This window comes from Bubalus kerabau, chromosome 13, assembly GCF_029407905.1.
Source record: "Bubalus kerabau isolate K-KA32 ecotype Philippines breed swamp buffalo chromosome 13, PCC_UOA_SB_1v2, whole genome shotgun sequence".
In the NCBI taxonomy this organism is placed as follows: Eukaryota; Metazoa; Chordata; class Mammalia; order Artiodactyla; family Bovidae; genus Bubalus; species Bubalus kerabau.
The window spans coordinates 2,616,696-2,635,085 of NC_073636.1; the positions used below are offsets into that span (position 1 = coordinate 2,616,696).

Consider the following 18,390-nt stretch of genomic DNA (forward strand, 5'->3'; position numbering starts at 1 on the left):
GTTTAAAATGCTCTCCAAAGACTTATGAAAAAAAAAAAAAAAAAAGAATAGAAAATATCTCATTAATAATTTTTATATATGGAATACATCTAAAAATGACAGTTTTTTGTATACCTTCAGTTAAAATACATTTTAAAAATTAATTTTGTCTGTTTTTACTTTTCTAATATGCAACGAGAAAAGTTTAAGTTACACATGTGGCTGGCATTTTATTTCTGTTGGGCAGCGCTGGTCTAGTCTGCACTGGCACTTGGATAGGAATTTCCTGGAGAAGCTTTTATCATCAAGTTCCCTTGTCCCCAAAGAGAAACAAAGCCAAACCTCGTGCTGACTCGGGGGAGCTTCCTGACCTGACGCTCTGTTGTCTGTTCTCAGCAAAAGGAACCCTGATTGTGCAGGTGAACTGTTTTCCTGAGCATATTAGGTCTGTCCAGGTACAGTCTTAACGTTTTTACGTCATTGATATTCACATTTTTCTTAATGTTGTTCTCAGCCTTTGACAACTCTTATTAAAAAGGCAGTGTTTTCTCTGAAGGTGTGTGTGAAACACATTCTCTTCCTCTTGAGACAAACACAATAAAAGGGTATCGAAATAAGGAAAAGTCACAAAGTGCACTTTGGTCAACATTTATCTTGCTATAAAAAGAGAAGGAAGAGAAGAAATGTGTAGCAGAAATGTGATGGCCTCAATTGCATCAATTAAATGGCCTCCCAGTTTCTGGTTCTTTTTCTTCATGGAATCAGAAATCAACAAAGGAAATTTATCCTTTCTGGTTTGAAGTTGTCAGGGAGTTATTGAAAAGGAGCTGGAGTCCTATTTCTGCAGCAGAACTAATGTGAGAGGAGAATGGTAAATTAAATAAGGGCATGATGATTTAGCCAGCTGCTTCAGTGCCCTGAATGATCACTCGTAAGATGCAAAAAATGTAGGGCTTTGTGCTATTAAATAGAGTTATGGTTTTCTACTCGGAAGAAATATTGTGATGTGGCTGAGTACTCATATTAATGGGATATTTTTGGTCAGTCATTTGTCCTTAGATTATCTCAGCTTCAGAGATGGGAATGATTAACAGTGCACTCTAATCATGAGGAGTAGGAGGGATGGCATGTCGATAAATTGGAATTGAAGAACAGCTTACGAATTCCTTCACTAGCGTATCACTGTGTTCCCGGATTTTGATTTAACACTTTATTTCTCTTTCTTGAAGGCCATCTATGGAAATGGTAGAGAGCTTTTTAACTCTCATTCAACCTTTGGTAAATCCTCCACGTTGAGAGGGGCATCATGGAGCCTATAATTAATTCCCTGAGAGAACATTAAGATTTTAAAAGTGCTTCATATGATTGGTCTATCCTCTTATGTGCTGTGGGGGAAGAATATATATTACCAATGGGACTCAATTAATAAGCATTATTGAATGTTGAATACTTTAACTTTCTTTTTTTTTTAATTTAATTTTATTTTTAAATTTTACATAATTGTATTAGTTTTGGCAAAACTAATACTTTAACTTTCTTAAGAAATACCAATATAGTCTCTGCTCTTTTTGTTTTGTTTTGTTTCTTTTTATGCTGTAGTTTCCAGGTCATGTTCGCAAATGCTCAGAATCATAACTAGGGAAATACATTGGTCTACCCTGGGAAAAGACGGATTGTAAAAATGGAACTTTTGGACTTGTAGACACAGGGGGAGAAGGGGAGAGTGAGATGAATGGAGAGAGTAGCATTGACATATACACACTGCTGCTGCTGCAGCTGCTAAGTCGCTTCAGTCGTGTCCGACTCTCTGCGACCCCATAGACAGCAGCCCACGAGGCTCCACCATCCCTGGGATTCTCCAGGCAAGAATACTGGCGTGGGTTGCCATTTCCTTCTCCAGTGCATGAAAGTGAGGCATAGATGAGTATTGGGGAATTGCCGTGTAGCGCAGGGAGCCCAGCTCGGTGCTCTGTGATGACCTAGAGGGGTGGGTCGGAGGTGAGCGTGGGAGGGAGGCTCCAGAGGGAGAGGATATATGTATACTTCATGCTGATTCATGTTGCTGTGTAACAGAAACTAAGACAGCATTGTAAAACAATTATACTCCAATTAAAAAATTAAAAAAAGAAAGTGTGTTTACCTTCCCACAGTGTATTCATCCTCATCCTAAGGTTTTCCTTGGGTAATTGTGGTAGAAAGTTTCACTCATGCATTCACTCAGTAAGCATTTATTAAACACTTAAGGTGTAGAAATATTGTATAAGGTAATGGGAAGAAACCTAAAGGACAATAGTTTGAGTTGTTGTTTAGTTGCTGAATCACGTTCGACTCTTTTTGAGACCCAGTGGACTCCTCTGCCAGGCTCCTCTGTCCCTGGGATTTTCTAGGCAAGAATGCTGGAGTAGGTCACCATTTCCTTCTCCAGAGGATCTTCTCGACCCAGGGATCGAACCTGAGTGTCCTGCTTGGCTGATGGATTCTTTAGTGCTGAGCCACCTGTGAAGCTTTGGTTCCAAATTGGCCTTTCCATTGTCCCCGTCCCTGCGGGATACTGAGAAGCATGTTAATTAGTATGGCATTGACTGCTTCTCTCACCCTTAAACCTCAGATGGTAGACTCACTGAAGTCTAGGAGAAAGTTGTACTCTGATATTTACAATTTCAGTCTCTCTAGTCTTTCCAGACCATCTTGAATTTCTTTAAAATTATTATTCTCAGTCTTGAAACATTAGGTTATCTTTATGAGAAGTGGTTTTCATCTTGACAGCATCCTTAACTTTCTGAGAGAGATGAAAAACATTTGTATGCTAAACCCCAGGTTTTCAGATTTTTATTTTTCTAGACAATTGATGCAGTATATGAAACTTTTGGAATTATAATTTGTTATATTGCATCTTATCTCTTCCTGCTTGTTGGTTCCTGCTCTCCATTGCATTAACCTTCATCTATTTACATTTCAGTCATTTTGGTTATCTGTTGTTTAATCCATTCATCTGGATAATTCCTGTCAAACTCAACTACAATAACTGATATAGAATATATTACATAAAAGTCATTTCGGGCAGAAGGGTATCCTGATTTTGACCTTCATTCAGCATTCTTAACGACTCTCCCTCGGTGACTGATGGCAGCAAGTGTTCCAAAAGCGACTTACTGGGAGAGGCCGTTGCAGTTTCCTCTCTTCCCTCCCGATGCTCCGAAGTTGGATGCCAGCTTGTCATTGCAGTTATACTGTGTTTCAGATTCCTAAAAATCCTTGTCAAAAGGAAATCATTCATTGGTTTTCAGACCAAATGGTTTTGTTTCTTTAACCTTTCTGATGCTAGTTTTCAATTTTGAAGTGATTTCCTTTTCTTACACTACACATGGAATCCATTAGCACGTTCATTTACCCTACATTTAAAATATGCACCAAATTGACCAGTTTTCCCAGTGTCAGCTGTTCACCAGCACTCATTTGGACTCCTGGGGCAGCCTGCTAATTGGTTTCTCTGCTTCGCTCTTGCCTTGCTACCGTCAGTTCTCCAAACAGCGGTTTCCTTTAAAACTTAAGTCCGACTGTGTAACTCTGCCTATTAAAAGGTCTCCATTGGCTTCTTACTTCACTGAGAATCAGGCTTAGTCAATGTCCGTGAATAATCTGGCTTCCTCTTGCTGATGTCACCTCCTTTTGGCCCTCTGCTCCCTCTGCTTTGCTCCAGCTATGTTACCCTCCTCAGCCTTGTAAAGCACATACTCTGCTCAGGGCTTTCTGCGTCTGCGGGTGCCTCCTCCTGGAGTCCTCTCCCTCCAGACCTTCGGAGGGCTCACTCCCCCACTTCTCTTCAGATTAATGACACCCCAATGAAAGCCTCCATCTAGCAAAACAATAGAAACTTCACCCTTGTCTTCTCCTCCTCCTGATAGAAATCCAATAAATATTTTTTGAGTGAATGAAACAACTATTTTTCATAGAAGACATTTAATTTCTTGTTCTATTTGTGGGAATAAATAACGTGTAAAATGATCCTTAGCAAAAGAGGACATGTAAATATTACAACAAAGTGATAAAAAATAAGACATGCTAAAAATCCAAAAGCTATATATTTAATTTTCTTAGAGTACAAATGGTAACAGAACAAAGAGTCAAGACATTTTTGAAAAATGGAGATATTTGTTGAACTAGCTAACGTTTGTAACTAGATCATTATGTAAATATGTAATGTTGGTATAATTCATTTTCCTAAAATATTAAATACTCCTCCCTTTGTGATCAAATGAAAGCTACCAATATGCTTGACAAACTTTTTTTATAGTAAAATGTATCTCTGTATATAGTATATAAACATATATATGATTGCATTACCAATGTTTATGAATTTTTAAGCTAATGAAGGTTATGATGCATCAGATAGTAACTTCCTATTGTTAAGTGGGACTCTGTTATTATTATTATTATTGATATATTACTATTTGTAGGTTTTAAATACTTACAAATATGTAGAAGGAACATTTCTTCTATAACCAGAAGATCTTTTTCTGCATGTTGTAAATGTGTGAGTTTACTTTGTCTGGGCTTGTTGCCTTATCTCCAAAAGGAAGATAATAATACATTACTGACATAAAGGTACAATTTACAGAACTCCGAAATGCTCTTGAAGATTGATTATTTTAAAATCACAGTAAGATATCTCCACACTCATTAGAATGGCTAAAGTAAGAAAAGAAATAGTACTGAGTGAGTGAAGTTGCAGAAAGCAATTCGAATTCTCATACATTCATTGTTGGTGAAAATGTAAAATAGAACAGCCACTTTGGAAGATAGATCAAGAGTTTCTTAACATATACTTACGTGTGACTCAGCCGTCCTAGTCCTGGGGTATTTAACTCAGTGAAATGAAAACTTATTTTCACAACAAAATCTGTACACTAATATTTGTAGTAGCTTTGCTTATAATCATCAGAGAATGGAAACAATCCAGCTGTCCTTCCAGCTGGGGAATGAAAAAACAAACGGTGGTATCTCCACACACTGAAATATTACTCAACAATAAAAAGGAACAAACTTTGATGAACACATCAATATGGATGGATCTCAAAGTGCAGTACGCTTCGTGAAGGAAGTCAGAGTCAAATCCAAAAGGCTGTGTCATCTATGATTTCTTATACCCAGAGGGTGGGCAGGATTGAAAGGAGAGGCTGGTTGCAGAAGAGCAGTGAGAGAGAGTTGGGGGTAATGAAAACTGTTTTGTCTTGATTTGTGTGGTGGTAACATGATTTTGAAGGCAAAAAGAGAAGAGGGCGGCAAAGGATGAGCTGGTTAGATAATATCACCCGCTCAGTAGACTTGAGCAAATTCCGGGAGACAGTGGAGGACCTGGCATGCTGCAGTCCATGGGGTTGCAAAGAGTTGGACACAACTTAGCAACTGGACAACAGCAACATGATTATGTGCATTTGTAAAAATTCATAGAACTGTATACCAGAAAGAGTGAATTTTACTAAGTGTGAATAAAAACCAGGGAATTATTCCTTTTGATTATTAAAACCAGCTATGCTTCTGAGTCCAGGCAGTGTCTTATGAGGGTGAACGCATCTGTGTCTTAGCTCCTCATTTCATTTTACTTCAGTTGCTGGGTGGGGTCTCCTTTGTGAGACTTTGTCTTGCTTCAGGTAGTACTTGTTGAATTTTGAGGTCAGAAATAGCAATGGCAGAAAATTATCCCACAGTCTCCCAAAAGCTGTTTCACAGGGACCCACCCAGCCTATTAGCCTAGCGTGCTGATAAAGATGGAGAACATGCTAGAGCTGTAGATAAATCAGCTGCTTTCATTCATTCATGAAATCAAATGCAAATGGACAAGGAATAGAATCAGAGCAGGCAGGCTCTTGCCCATGCAGATTATTCTAGACTGTGCGTTTGGAGCTTGTCTGTTCAACATGGTACACGTGTCATCAGCAGCCATGTTCTGGGTCTTGAAAAATTCATCGAGTTCAGCTCCATCAGTAGAAACCCAAGTTGTTGCTGTGTCCCAGTGAATTGGGCCCCAGTGGGCCAGCTAATGATTTAATGTCTCATGAAGCAAGTAGTCTATGACCAAAAAAATGATCTGACAGACATAAATATGTGTCTCCGAGTTATATAAATCATAGCAAAAGAACTTCAGGCATTGAGTGGTTCTTGTAAACTGTGCTGTAGTGTTTTTTTTTCTATTCTCACTTGCTGACTGGAAGATGCATTTTATGTTTGTGAAGGATGTGACTGCATAAAGCTTTTTGAGGTCATGATTCTCTGATCAAACCAGCACTGTTTCCATTTTTCTAGACTGTTCTGTATCTTTTGCCTTATGTGTACCTGCTTATATACAACTGTCTCAAGAATGCTATAAATCTAGATTGATCTTGAGACCAGTTTCCTACCAGCAGATTAGAAGTGACACACATCAGATTAAAATGAAATATTTCACTCCAGTATTTTTCTGTTGTTCTAGAACAGCAGCTCTTGGGTTTCTGTTGTTACTATTCTTAGTTTAATTTGCACACATTATTTCCTCAGTGTGCATTGGTGTTTGAGTGCAGAAGTGACGATAGGGGAGCGGACATTAACTGAACCCCCACCTTGGACTGCGTGAATGCGATAAACACTTTTCGTGTATTATTTTATTTAACTTCGTAACAGTGAGTGAGGTAGATGATTTTGCTGCTTTACAAACAAGGAAACTGGGGCCAAGAGAGGTTAATTGACTTGTATTCTCAAAGATAGGTCTCTCTCTTCCCCAAACCCACTCTTTTTATACGCCAAGGCTCCATCTGGGAGCAGAATTCTCTCATCTTGTTTCCACTTTCTCTGGAGGACGGAGAACACACTGGGCTTTTGAGATTGAGCCCTGGGCCTCTTGTCAGGCCTGGTCTGAGAACCAAATCTGTTCTCTCTTATTTTTCAGAGTCCCAAGAGGTTTGGCCTAATTTAATGTATTTTTCAAAGCTGCCATCAGATACTTATCACTTGTTTCTTTCTCTTCCATCACTGCCTGAAGAGGAAAATTGAGTCTCAGAGTTTCATGACTATGAAGAGCAGACACAAAAGGCTTTTTTAGCTTAATAATTTCACTTCTAATCAGCACAGGGAAATAGGAAAGCAAAGAGAGAGAGAGAAACCCAACAGAAAAAGTTACAAAGATTCAAAAATATTGGTTGGCCAAAAAGTTCGTTCATTTTTTTTTTTTTCCCAGTAAGCTATCTCTAGTAGTGCTTAGTTGTCTTTAACTTCATTTGAAACAATTTTGCTAGATTGTATTGTGACAGCTGTCCTATCAGCATGCATTAAAAAAAGAAAGAAACAAAAACACCACCGGTTAAAACTGAAGATGGAAGAAAAAAAGTATTTTCGGCATATTATGCTTTATTATTTTAAGAAAGGTAAAAATGTAACTGATAAGCAAAAAATATTTGTGCCATGTAATGTCTCATAGCAGGAGAAGGTGCTGTGACTGATCAAATGTGTCAAAAGTGGCTCATGGTTTTGTGCTGGAGATTTCTCACAGGTTGATGCTCCATGGTTGTGTTGACCAAGTGAAGTTGATAGTGGTCAAATTGAGACTTTAATTGAGAATAATCAGTGTTATACCATACAGGACATAGCCAACATACTCAAAATATCCAAATCATGTGATGAAAATTGTTTGCACCAGCTTGGCTACATTAACCGCTTTGATGTTTAGGTTCCACATAAGTGGAAAAAACACTTCTTGACTATTTCTGCATGCACTCCTCTACTGAAATGTAATGAAAATGTTTCAGGTGAAAACAAATCGTGATGGGTGGGTGAAGAAAAGGGGTCACCACACAATAATGGGGAATAGAAGACATCCTGGGGCAAGAGAAGTGAACCACCACCAGCCACAGCAAACACCACTCTTCATCCGAAGGTGATGCTGTGTCTACGGTGGAACTGAAAGGGAGGGAGTCCTCTAAAATGATCCTCCAGAAAACCAAATGATTAACTCCGACAAGTACTGCTCCCAGTGAGACCAACTGAAAGCAGCACTTGATGAAAAGTGTCCAGAATTAGTCAACAGAAAACACATAATCTTCCCTCAAGGTAAAGCGAGACTGCATGTTTCTTTGATGACCAGGAAAAGACTCTTACATCTTGGTTGGGAAGTTCTAATTCATCTGCTGTATTCACTAGACATTGCACCTTTTGATTTCCATTTATTTCAGTCTTTACAGAGTTCTCTCAATGGTAAAAATTTCAATTCCCTTGAAGACTCTAAAACACACATGGAACAGTTCTTTGCTCAGAAAGATAAAATGCTTTGGGAATATAGAGTTATGAAGCTGCCTGAAAAAATGGCAGAAAGTAGCAGAACAAAAAAGATGTCTTATAGGCGAAAGTAGGAAGTCAAGAAACACCTGGAGTAACAGGAAAATTTGGCCTTGGAGTACAGAATGAAGCAGGGAAAAGGCTCATAGAGTTTTGCCAAGACAACACACTGATCATAGCAAACACCCTCTACCAAAAACCACAAGAGAAGACTGTACACATGGACAACACCAGATGGTTGACACTGAAATCAGATTGATTATATTCTTTGCTGCCAAAGATGGAGAAGCTCTATACAGTCAGCAAAACCAAGACTGGGAGCTGACTGTGGCTCAGATTATGAACTCCTTATTGCAAAATTCAGACTTAAATTGAAGAAAGTAGGGAAAACCACTAGACCATTCAGGTATGACCTAAGTCAAATCCCTTATGATTATACAGTGGAAGTTGGAAATAGATGTAAGGGACTAGATCTGATAGAGTGCCTGATGACCTATGGACGGAGTTTTGTGACACTGTACAGGAGACAGGGAGCAAGGCCAGCTCCAAGAAAAAGGAATGAAAAAAAGCAAAATGTCTGTCTGAAGAGGCCTTACAAATAGCTATGAAAAGAAGAGAAGTGAAAAACAAAGGAGAAAAGGAAAGATATACCCATTTGAATGCAGAGTTCCAAAGAATAGCAAGAAGAGACAAGAAAGCCTTCCTCAGTGATCAGTGCAAAGAAATAGAGAAAAACAATAGAATGGGAAAGACTAGAGATCTCTTCAAGAATATTAGAGATACCAAGGAAACATTTCTTGCAAAGATGGGCTCAATAAAGGACAGAAATGGTATGGACCTAACAGAAGCAGAGGATATTAAGAGCTTCCAAGTATACAGAGAAGAACTATACAAAAAAGATCTTCATGAACCAGATAATCACATTCCAGATAATCTGGAATGTGAAGTCAAGTGGGCCTTAGAAAGTATCACTACAAGCAAAGCTAGTGGAGGTGATGGAATTCCAGTTGAGCTATTTCAAATCCTAAAAGATGATGCTATGAAAGTGCTGCACTCAATATGCCAGCAAATGTGGAAAACTCAGCAGTGGCCACAGGACTGGAAAAGTTCAGTCTTCATTCCAATCCCAAAGAAAGGCAATGCCAAAGAATGCTCAAACTACCACACAATTGCACTCATCTCACACGCTAGTAAAGTAATGCTCAAAATTCTGCAAGCCAGGCTTCAGCAATATGTGAACCATGAACTTCCAGATGTTCAAGCTGGTTTTAGAAAAGTCAGGGGAACCAGAGATCAAATTGCCAACATCTACTGGATCATCGAAAAAGCAAGAGAGTTCCAGAAAAACATATATTTCTGCTTTATTGACTATGCCAAAGCCTTTGACTGTGTGGATCACAACAAACTGCAGAAAATTCTTCAATAGATGGGAATACCAGACCACCTGACTTGCCTCTTGAGAATCCTGTATGCAGGTCAGGAAGCAAGAGTTAGAACTGGATATGGAACAACAGACTGGTTCCACATCAGGAAAGGAATACGTCAGGGTTGTATATTGTCACCCTGCTAATTTAACTTATATGTAGAGTACATTATGAAATGCTGGGCTGGATGAAACACAAGCTGGAATCAAGACTGCCGGGAGAAATATGATACCACCCTTATGGCAGAAAGTGAAGAGGAACTAAAGAACCTCTTGATGAAAGTGAAAAAGGAGAGTGAAAAAGTTGGCTTAAAGCTCAACATTCAGAAAACTAAGATCATGGCATCTGGTCCCATCACTTCATGGGAAATAGATGGGGAAACAGTGGCTGACTTTATTTTTTTGGGTTCCAAAATCACTGCAGATTGTGACTGCAGCCATGAAATTAAAAGACTCTTACTCCTTGGCAGGAAAGTTATGACCAACCTAGACAGCATATTAAAAAGCAGAAACATTACTTTGACAACAAAGGTCCATATAGTCAGTGCTATGGTTTTTACAGTGGTCATGTATGGATGTGACAGTTGGACTCTAAAGAAAGCTGAGCACCAAAGAAGTGATGCTTTTGAACTGTGGTGTTGGAGAAGACTCTTGAGAGTCCCTTGGACTGCAAGGAGATCCAACCATTCCATCCTAAAGGAGATCAGACCTGAGTGTTCATTGGAAGGACTGATGCTGAAGCTGAAACTACAATACTTTGGCCACCTGATGCGAAGAACTGACTCACTGGAAAAGACCCTGATAGTGGGAAAGATTGAAGGCAGGAGGAGAAGGGGATGACAGAGGATCAGATGGTTAGATGGCATCACTGACTCAATAGACATGAGTTTGGGTAAACTCTGGGAGTTGGTGATGGACAGGGAGGCCTGGCATGCTGTGGTTCAAGAGGTCGCAAAGAGGCAGACACGACTGAGTGACTGAACTGAATTGAAGTGGAATAAAACAGTGAATAAGTTGTTCAATAAAGTTCTTGGTGAAAAAGAAATGGGTGTCTTTTGTTTTTACTTCACAATCAAAGGAACTTTTTGGCCAATCTGTATTTGGCCAAAAGATTTTAAATCTTAATAGTTGAGCCCAGCTTATGTATTACAACTCTTGAAATTCTTCTTAGGTATTATTTCTTAGAAGATACTAGAAGTCTGTTTATTAGGGATTAGTTATTCATTTCTATCTTGGATCTATGATCCAAAACAAATGCAAGTTAGTACCACTGATGAAATTTTCTCACCTGCCAGATTGTATTTCCCAGTGACTGTCCAAGCTCTACGGGTTTTATTATAAACCTCTAGAAGAGACTTCCAGAAAGCAAAGATGTTTTATGTTCGTTTGACTCGCTGAAGAGAATTAAGAAAGGAATATGCCTGTAATCAGAGCCATACGTTGGAGTTGAAATGTTCTGTAAGTATAAACTACACGTAGGATTCCAAAGACTTAGAATGCAAGGGGAAAAAAAGAGGGATTGTAAACTATCTCAGTAATTTTATATCAATTCCATATATTTCAATTCCATAAGAAAATTCTGCAAATATTGGGTTCAGTTCAGTTCAGTTCAGTCGCTCAGTCGTGTCCGACTCTTTGTGACCCCATGAATCGCAGCATGCCAGGCCTCCTTGTCCATCACCAACCCCCCAGAGTTCACTCAAACTCATGTCCAACGAGTCGTTGATGCCGTCCAGCCACCTCATCCTCTGTCGTCCCCTTTTCCTCCTGCCCCCAATCCCTCCCAACATCAGAGTCTTTTCCAATGAGTCAACTCTTCGTGCGAGGTGGCCAAAGTACTGGAGTTTCAGCTTTAGCATCATTCCTTCCAAAGAACACCCAGGACTGATCTCCTTTGAATGGACTGGTTGGATCTCCTTGTAGTCCAAATACTGGTTTAACTCTATTATTAAAGTTAAATTCACTGCTTTAAGCTTATAATTCTCAGATTATTGTAGATTTGCATGCAGTTGTAAAATATAACACACAGAGATCCTCTGTACCCTTCACCGATTGGTACCATCTTACACAGCATAGATATAGCATCACAACTACAAAATTAGTTATGGATATAGATATAGACATGGATATAGATATAGATATAGATATGGACATGGATATAGCCCATTGACATTACTTAGATTTTACCAGACGTACATGCACTCATATGTGTGTTTAGTTCTGTGCAATTTAATCACCTGTGTAGAGTTCCAATGATCACTGTCACGGTCAAAATATTTAAGAATTCCATCGCAAGGATCATGTGCAAGATGTAGCCTATATGCACTGCATAGCCTACATCTACCCCCACTGTAGTCATAGGCCACCTCTCTCCTCCCTAACTCCTTGAAATCCTTAATCTGTTATCTATTTATGTACGTTTGTCATTTCAAGGATGCCATACGAATGGAACTGTATAGTACATAACCTATTGGGATTAGCCTTTTTGCTTCACTAAATTCCCTTGAGGTCTCCCCAAATTGCATTATTAAGAATTCTTTCCCTATTGTTGCTGAGTAGTATTCTGTTTCTTTTTACCTTTTTTTTTTCTTTTTACCTTTTTAATAGGGCTCCTACAAAGTTTAAAATTGCATATATTATGTATATGTATGACTGAGTCCAGTTCTCTGTTCACCTGAAACTATCACAATATTGTTAATCAGTTATACCCCTATACAAATTGAAAAGTTTAAAAAAGTAAAATTAAATTTAAAAAATTACATATGTAACTCACAGTTGTGGCTTTTATTGTATTTCTGTTGGACACTATTGGTTTAAATGTGTAATCAAGCAGCACATTTCTATTTCATTTGCATTGAATTTCTGCCATCCTGTGTTAAATGATGGGGCTTCCCTGGTGGCTCAATGGTAAAGAATCTGCCTGCCAATGTAGGAATCAGGTTCAGTCCCTGGGTTGGGAAGATCCCTTCGAGAAGGAAATGGCAACCCTCTGTAGTATTCTCTTGCCTGGGAAATCCCATAGACAGAGGAGCCTGGGGGTGGCGAGCTACAGTCCATGGGGTCACAGAGTCAGACACGATTTACTGACTAAACCACAGCATGTTAAATGCTGCATTTTGTTCTGCTAACTGTAATATCAGGTTATTTGGAGATGAATGAGGGAGTGAAAGTGAAAGAAAGTGAAGTCGCTCAGTCGTGTCCGACTCTTTGTGACCCCATAGACTGTAGCCTACCAGGCTCCTCCGTCCATGGGATTTTCCAGGCAAGAGTGCTGGAGTGGGTACTTCAGAGGATCTTCCTGACCCAGGGATTGAACCCGGGTCTTCCGCATTGTAGGCAGGCGCATGAGGAAGTAGTACCTTTAAAAATCATTTCAGGGGAGTAAAATTGTCTCATTGTCTCTCCCACTCCCCTCCTCGCACTTTTTTTCTTTTTTTGGTCAGTTTTCAGGAAGAAAACCTTTGTATTTGTATACTCAAAAGAAACTTTTCATGAGGTTAGGCAGCAAGGGGAGAGTTTCTTGCAGCTGCTGCCAGTGGTATCAGTACACTCATTTGAGACTAATTAAATGGCTCATATTTATCTGATATTTTCCCTCTCGGGAGACTCAGAAGCTTTTTTTTTTTTTTTTTTTTAACTTAAGCTTCAAAAAGAAACCAGCTCAGCTTATGATGCAAAGAAGAAGCAGGACACAGGGACATTTCAGAGCAGATTAGAACTGAGGTAAAAGATAATACCATTTTCAATTAAAATTGCCTGGGGAAATAAGGTAGGCAGAGAATAATTACCTGGGTTGGCACATATCCAGCTTTCTAAAACAAAGACCCTGCTTAAATATTCTGAGGGATCACTGACAACCACAGGCAGCCAAAGACCTTAAGAATTATGTCTGATCTTGAAACTACTTGAGTGGCTGCAGGAGGCTGCAGTGCATAGGAATTTGAAGTCAATTTCATGAGAAATTCTAACAAATAAAACTTGGGAAAAGCCAAGACCCCACAAATAAGCAAGTCCACAAAGCAGCAAATTAAAGGGAGGATTCTTGGACAAAATATATTTATATTTCTGTAATTTCTACTCTGCGCCCTCTAGGGCTTTGGAACTGAGATGGCACCATGGGGGAACATAAAGAGAATGGCGTAAAGGACATTCTAGTCACTCACCTCGTCACAGGGGGAATGGGGTAGTCACAGTCCTTGATCGAGTGCATTGCAGGTGCCAGGAATGATCACCAAGTAAATGCAACCTGACGTAGGCTCAGCCAACCTAGTTGTGGAAATGAATTGTTGATAGGAAATGTTCTTTTTTTTAACTTATTTTTAAAATGGAAGTATATTTGATTTACAATGTTGTGTTTCTGCTATACAGAGAAGTGATTCAGTTACAGATTATTTTTGATTTTCTTTTCCATTATGGTTTATTATAGGATATTGAATATAGTTCCCTATGCTATACAGAAGGACCTTACTGTTTATTCATTCTATATATAATAGTTCACATCTCTTAATCCCAAACTTCCAATCCGCCCCTTCCCTCATCCCCCATTTACCTCGGAAAGCAAGTGTTCCTTTAATACAGATATCAGGATGTAGTACTGTGGCCTCCATCCCAATGCCACTTCCACCTCCATCTCTGCCTCCAGGGACCTATTGTTACAGCTACTGAGCACATGCTTCTTGAGTTCCATTGTGTGTGTGTGTGTGTGTGTTTGTGTGAGTCACTCAGTCATGTCTGACTCTTCGAGACTCTGTGGACTGTAGCCCATCAGGCTCCTCTATCAATGGAATTCTCCAGGGAAGAATACTGGAGTGGGTTGCCATTCCCGTCTCTAGGGGGTCTTCCCAACCCAGGGATCAAACCCAGGTCTCCTGGATTGCAGGCAGACTCTTTACTGTCTGGGCTGCCAGGGAGGCCCTGCTGTGACTGGATGGAATTGGTGGGAAAGGTCTGAGGTTATGCAACTACAGCTTTTTCTTTTCTCATGACCTAAAGAAAGACTCACTTTCTTCTCTCTAGTAGGAGAGTCAGTGGTTTTTCCTCTTTGCTTCTAGTGTTAGCTTTTGCTTTGTTGCCATCTTTTCGTAATCTTTTGGTTTCAAAATATAAGATAATTTTGGAAGGAGTAACAAAGAGAAGTAATCAATTACAGCTTTCATCTCTCCTCTTCCAAATAAAGATACAGGGGCTTAAGGAATGCTTGGATTATTTTCTTTTTTTAAGAAGACTTCGTAAGCTTGTTTGGACAATGAATGGTTTTAAGAGCAAGGATCCAGAGTTTGAATTCTCATGCCTTTGTTTGCTCTCTCCATGACTCTGGATCAGTAATGTAACTACTCCATGTCTCTGTCTCCTCGTCTGTGAAAAGTTTCCACTGTATAGAATTTGGTGAGATTTAATGAGTTAATATATACGAAACACTGAGAGCAGCATCTGAATTTAGTAATTTCTCATGTTTTGTTGTTTGGTTGCTAAGTCGTGTCTGACTATTTGCAGCCGAATGGACTGCAGCATGACAGACTCCTCTGTCCTCTACTATGTCTCAGAGTTTGCTCACATTAGTGTCCATTAAGCTGGTGATGCTATTTAATCCTCTGCTGCCCCCTTCTCCTTTTGCCTTCAGTCTTCAGCATCTTTTCCAATGAATCAGCTCTTTGCATAGGTGGCCAAAGTATTGGAGTTTCAGCTTCAGCATCGGTCCTTCCAATGAATATTCAGTGTTGAACTCCTTTAGAATTGACTGGCTTGATCTCCTTGCAGTCCAAGGGACTTTCAAGAGTCTTCTCCAGCACCACAGTTCAAAAGTGTCAATTCTTCAGCACTTGGCTTTCCTTATGGTCCAGCTCTCACATCTGTACATGATTACTGGAAAAAACCATAGCTTTGAGTATACAGATTTTTGTTGGCAAAATGATGTCTCTGCTTTTTAATACTCTGTCTAGGTTTGTCATAGCTTTCCTTCCAAGGAGCAAGCATTTTTAAATTTCATGGCTGCAGTCACTGTCCACAGTGATTTTGGAGTCCAAGAAAATAAAGTCTGTCACTGTTTCTACTTTTTCCTCATCTATTTGCCATGAAGTGATTGGACTTGATCTTAGTTTTTTGAATGTTGAATTTAAAGCCAGCTTTTTCAGTCTCCTCTTTTACCCTCATCCAGAGGCTCTTTAGTTCCCATTGGCTTTCTGCCATTCAGTTCAGTCGCTCAGTCGTGTCCGACTCTTTGTGACGCCATGAATTGCAGCACACCAGGCCTCCCTGTCCATCACCATCTCCTGGAGTTCACTCAAACTCACGTCCATCGAGTCGGTGATGCCATCCAGCCATCTCATCCTCTGTTGTCCTCTTCTCCTCCTGCCCCCAATCCCTCCCAACATCAGAGTCTTTTCCAATGAGTCAACTCTTTGCATGAGGTACCCAAAGTATTGGAGTTTCAGCTTTAGCATCAGTCCTTCCAAAGAACACCCAGGACTGATCTCTTTTAGAATGGTCTGGTTGGATCTCCTTGCAGTCCAAGGGACTCTCAAGAGTCTTTTCCAACACCACAATTCTGCCATTAGAGTGGTATTATCTGCATATCTAAGTTTGTTGATATTTCTCCTGGTAATCTTGATTCTAGCTTGTGACTCATCCAGCCTGGCATTTCGCATGATGTACTCTGTCGGCGTAGACGTTAAAGAATCACTGTGGCAATATATAGCCTTGTCGTGCTCATTAGTTGGTTATTATTACTATTATTATTTGTTTTGCTTCTTCTGGACCTGTCAAGTCATTTTTCTTTCTAACCAAACATGTTTTTGAAGGGGGACAACCTAAAGATTGTCATTTTTTTTTCCAGTTAAAAAAATCTTAATGAATATGCCATGTGCTAGTGATTATATTAAGCATGCTTTTTAATTTTCTTTAGCCTTTTCCTTTTACTATTAGTATGGTTATGTATATGTTGTCTCTATGTAACTTCTAAACAGTGAAATATGTTGTGTGAAAAGCAGTTAAGTTGGTTGAGACTGTGTAGAAAAATATAACAATTTAATTAAAAATTTTTTAGCCCATGGTGTGATTTGGGCATTTAAATTTTATTTTTGGTCCTTCTAGGTACTAGTTATGTGTTTGTTTTCTTCTCTCCCTTTTCTTAAATCTTCTTCTGCCCCTCCTTTTCCTCCTTCAGAATATCAGTGTCTACACACATGCTTTTACAAGGTTCAGTTTAAACTCGAGGAGAGGCACATCTCATGTACATCTGGAGGCTGGCAGAGAACATGCATTCTTAGGGCTGGAGTCTTAGCTGCTCTAGTGATGAGTGGGAGACCTGTCCCCGTGTGCTCTCTCGTTTTAACTTCAGGGCGTCCTCTCTGCTGGCTGGTGAGCTCTCCTTATGACATGATGTCAGCTTCCAACCTGAGAAAAAAAACGCATGCCGACGACACATGCATGCGGTAGGCAGGTACTAGGTACAGCAGGCAGGAATCTCAGATGGCCCCAGGACCCCCACCCTGGAAACTGTGACCTTGATGTCATTTCTGAAATGTGGTTATGTTGGGTGGCATGGTTGACTTTAAGAATGAGGTTTTCTTTGGTGGGTGTGTCCTAGTCAGCTGAGAATCTAGAAGGGACTCAGTATAGTTTCAAGGAGAGAAAGGAATTCCACATGAGGGAGATTCCCCATTGCTGAACTAGACAATGGTGGGGCCACGTGGCCGGGAGTGTGGGTGGCATCTGGGAGCTGGGCGTGGCCCCTGCTGACAGCCGGCAGAAAGTGCCCTCAGTCTTGTGACTGAAAGGACATGAGCTTGGCCAGCAGTCTGGAAGTCATTCATTCCTCAAGCTCCAGAAAGGAAGCTAGCCTAGCAGAGACCTTGATTTTAGCCTTGTAAGGTGTTCAACAGAGAACCCTACAGCTGGACCCAGACTTCTGACCTACAGGACCACAAACTACTAAATTGTTGTTTTAAGCCATCAAGTTCATAACAGTTTTGTGACATAGTCACAGAAAACCAACACACAAGGGAAACCAGGCAAAAGAAGGTAGATGTGTAATTGCAAAGCCATTGCCATTATTTAGAGAAAAATATAACACTTTTAAAATAACCTATAATAAATTCCTATGAAGAGCCCCCAGTTAAACATTTTAAAGCCAGTGAGCCACAATAAATGCCAGATCCAGGAGCTGTAGCTCTTCTGGGTTTCTCAAGGTGGTGCTCTTAGACTTTGGGAGGGCGGAGGAATGATGAAGCTGCACCCTTGCTAGACGCTTCTTGCGTGATGGTGACAGAGGATGTGCCGTCAAGGACGGTGGCCACTTTCCCGCCTTCCCTGTCATCCGCGGTGCTGACTGAGCTTTCATTTGGCTTGGGGGGGGTCACTGACCCAGGGGCGAGAGGGGAGCTGGGGCACGTGGATGAGGGCCACCTGCTGGGGGTGATCCAGAGGGAGGTGCTGGGGGGCTGGGTGCACCCAGATCTTCTCAGGAGGGCCAGCCACCTCTCGGTTCTGGCTGGAGACCAGCATTCTGGGTCTATATTGCCCAGTCTTCCGGATGTCCAAGTGCAGCTGGGATTCCGAAGATTTATGGGAAATCTCCCAACACGTAAGTGTTAGCCGTCAGCTCAGATGTTAAAAGGTCACCGTGCCAGATGAAGCCCTCGGCAGCCCCTCCTCCAGCGTAGCCCAGAGGAGCCCGTGTGCGCGCA

General features: G+C 40.4%; 1 protein-coding gene across 10 annotated transcripts in view; it reads left to right on the forward strand.

The window, feature by feature from the left end:
- The window catches only part of PLCB4 (phospholipase C beta 4), a 473,260-nt gene that overhangs the window by 152,346 nt on the left and 302,524 nt on the right, over window positions 1-18,390 (forward strand). Inside the window, exon 4 of one of the 10 annotated variants that reach the window (XM_055543370.1) lies at window positions 227-398. The exons of the other annotated variants lie outside the window; for them this stretch is intronic. The gene's annotated coding sequence lies outside the window, so the exon portion shown is untranslated. The remainder of the gene's footprint in view (window positions 1-226; window positions 399-18,390) is intronic. 10 annotated transcript variants of the gene reach the window in all.